Below are 3728 nucleotides of genomic sequence, written 5' to 3'. Positions count from 1 at the left end.
TGGGGGATGTCTCCCAGTTAGGCTACTCAGGGGTCAGGAACCCACTTAAGCAGGCAGTCTGTCCCTTCTCAGATCTCAACCTCCGTGTTGGGAGATCCACTGCTCTCTTCAAAGCTGTCAGACAGAGCGGTTCATGTCTGCACAGGCCTCTGCTGCTTTAGCTGTGCCCTTTCCCCAGAGGCGGAGTCTACAGAGACAGGCAGGTTTCCTTGAGATGCTGTGAGCTCCACCCAGTTCAAGCTTCCCAGAGGCTTTGTTTACCTACTTAAGCCTCAGCAATGGCGGGCACCCCTCCCCCAGCCTTGCTGCTGCCTTGCAGTTAGATTGCCACCGACTGCTGTGTTAGCAAGGAGGGAGGCTCTGTGGGCGTGAGACCCTCCCAGCCAGGTGTGGGATATATTCTCCTGGTGTGCTGGTGTGCTTACAGTGCAGTATTGGGGTGGGAGTTACCCGATTTTCCAGGTGTTGTGTGTCTCAGTTCCCCTGGCTAGGAAAAGGGATTCCCTTCCCCCTTGCGCTTCCCAGGTGAGGCGATGCCTCGCCCTGCTTCAGCTCTCGCTGGTCAGGCTGCAGCAGCTGACCAGCACCAATTGTCCAGCACTCCTGAGTGAGATGACCCCAGTACCTCAGTTGAAAATGCAGAAATCACCATTCTTCTGTGTCGCTCACGCTGGGAGTTGAAGACTGGAGCTGTTCCTATTTGGCCATCTTGCTCCGCCCCCGGGATCACTTTTAAAGTATGCCATCAGGGCCTGATGTGGTGGCTCATGCCTGTGGTCTCAGTTCTTTGGAAGGCTGAGGTGGGTGGATCATTTCAGGTCAGAAGTTTGAGACCAGCCTGGCCAGCATGGTGGAACCTTGTCTCACCTAAAAATGCAAAATTGGCAGGGCATGGTAGAGTATGCCTGCAGTTTCGGCTACTCGGGAGGGCTGCCTCATCTTGAACTCAGGGTCAGAGGTTGCAGTGGGCCAGGATTGTGCCGCTGTACTTCAGCCTGGGTGACAGAGTGAGACTCCATCTCAAAAAATACAGTAACAATGTGCCATCAAGTTAGAAGTTTTAAATTCGTGGTACAAGAATTGCCACAGATGTTCTTGAAAGAAACACACAGATGACCTTTTTCTGAGACAAGCTCTGTGTTGCACAGGCTGGAATATGGTGACACGAGCATGGCTCACTTGTAACTTCAACCTCCTAGGGTCAAGAGATCCACCTGCTTCAGACTTTCATGTGACTGGGACCACAGGCGTGTGCCATGACCAACTGATATTTTCACTTTTTGTAGAGAGGAGGGGGAATTTAACATTGTTGCCAGGTTGATCTCGAACTCCTGGGCTCAAGCGATCTGCCCACCTTAGTGCCCAAAGTGCTGGGATTACAGGTGTGAGTTTTTTTTTTTTTTTTAAGAGACAGTCTTACCTCATTTTGTCACACAGGCTTGAATGACTTTCTAAAATTGCAGAAAGCATATTAATCTAAAATTTGTGCAATTTTTGTAAATTTGTAAATTTGTAATTTTGTAAATTTGAAATTTGTGTAAATTTCTGCAATCTAAATTTGCAGAAAGAATATTATATTCTTGCTGTTTATAATATTGTGGTCATACCAAAGAGAAAGAGTATTTCTCCCTAAATAAAATTACAAGTAAAAAATTTATGTTTTTCTTTTACTCATAAAAGGTCTTGTAGAATACAAAATGTTTTTCAAACTGGTTTTGTCTTTGATTGGCTTTTATAATCCACACTTCACAAGAAGAAATGCATTTAACTTTTAAGAATAACTTAGTCAAAAAGTATAATGTTACCTTGCCTTGCACAACCTTTAACTATTGCAAATGATGTTTTGTCCTTCCCCTTTGTCCAGTATTTTCCAAATGGTAAAAAGTTTAAATATTTAAGCTTACATTGAGAAACCTTGCCATATTTCAGCAGTTTTGTTTCGCTTTTGGTGGAGAGCACCTGATCTCGACTTTACAGACAATGTATTTACTCTAAATTACACTTTTGTAGACACAAGGGAAAGTGTAGCTTGTGACGGCACTCAGGAGCCATAAAATGTGGTCAATCACAATAAATAACATAAGCTAAACAAAGTATTCACACTTTCATTTTTAAATAAGGAATTTAAGATCCACAGTAAAAGTTTAATGCTTGGAAGAGACACAAATTCAAGATGATAAAAATATTAATTAGAACATGCACAACATGCCTCAAGTATGTCAACACTGGACTCCACAAAGAAGGCATAACCATGAAAATAACACTCCCTTTATTTTGGGCTCTCAAAATCAAAAGTAAGATTAGAACTAATATATTTAATTTATCACAGATATTTAGTACACTCAATGCACTAACATTTTCTTTAAAAAAAAACCAAACGCTAATATTGTACAATGTTTCTTTGTTTGACATTATTTTTTCCCACAGTTGTTGAAAATTTTAGCCTCAATTTGAAACGTGACCTGCATGATAGGCTACAAGTTGTCAATAATTCTGTTTCTTTGGAAAAGTACAGTTGTGACACTTACTCATTTTCGCAGATAGCTAAAAGGGAAAATAAGGAAAAATATACACTGGATCTGCAGTTAAGTTTTTGATAATGCCAAGGATCAAAAACAGATTAAACAACATTTGTTGAAGATGAAAAGGTATTGCACTGGTCTTAATAGGGATGTTGCCATCTCTGGGTAAGGATGCTGACTGAGCCTGTTCAGTTTCTTCACCTCGATGTGTTTTCTCTTCTACGACAGATCTCCAAGAGACAAGATCCATGTAGTCAGCCACACAAGGTCCATTTGACCTTCCTCATTCTTCTCTAGTCTTTTCTCTGTGACTTTTGACAAAAAATGCTCAGTTCACAATGTTAGCTGCCTGCTTCTGATGGGTAGGAGATATATAATCAAAATACTCCCACCAAAGCACTCAATGGTCTAGACTTGATACTTAAAATTTAATTTTCAGCATTCCTCAACAAGGATATCTTGAGGTAATAGAAGATATTTTGGTAAGTGAAAATAATTCCTGCTTGAAACACAGCTTATTGAACTCAAGATTTCATTTCTTTGAGTATTAGGCAGTTCTCAATAAAATGATGTATACTGAAGAATGATTCTAAAGAGGTTAGTGATATCCTTTTTGGGAATAGATTTAGAAAACTGAAGGTACTCTCCAGGTCTACAATTCTGTATTAGGAACGATAGGGAAATGAGAACGTGCCTTTATATTGCAATCTAGTGGATCTCTTGGTGGGGGACACCTATCTAACCTGCATAGTAGTTGAGGAACAAGACAAGCTCCCAAACACATGAAAATCAACTTGAAATAACATCAAATTCAGCCTGATCAATATACTAGAAACCCTTAGCTACAAAAAATTAGCCGGGACGGGCAGTACAGGCCTGTATTCCCAACTAGTTGGGAGGTAGAGGCAAGAGGATCGCTTGAGCCCAAGAGGCCAAGGCTGCAGCGAGGTGTGGTCATGCCACTGCACTCCAGTCTGGGTGACAGAGCAAGACCCTGTCTCAACAAAATGAAACAAAAACATTGACTGCATTCCATATTCAGGTTCTGTAACAGTGACACGTCTACTGAATTACTTTTATTTCTTTTAGGAATGTCTATATCTATGGATTGCCACTATAGAAAAAAAAAAAAAAAACTGTGAGCTTGACAAAGAGAATAAGATCATACTTTTTTTTTTTTTAAAGGAAATGGGATTAGTTTTACAG

The sequence above is a fragment of the Colobus angolensis genome, unplaced genomic scaffold (assembly GCF_000951035.1).
Source record: "Colobus angolensis palliatus isolate OR3802 unplaced genomic scaffold, Cang.pa_1.0 Scaffold70, whole genome shotgun sequence".
Taxonomy (NCBI): Eukaryota; Metazoa; Chordata; class Mammalia; order Primates; family Cercopithecidae; genus Colobus; species Colobus angolensis.
Note: the sequence above shows the minus strand (reverse complement) of the source record.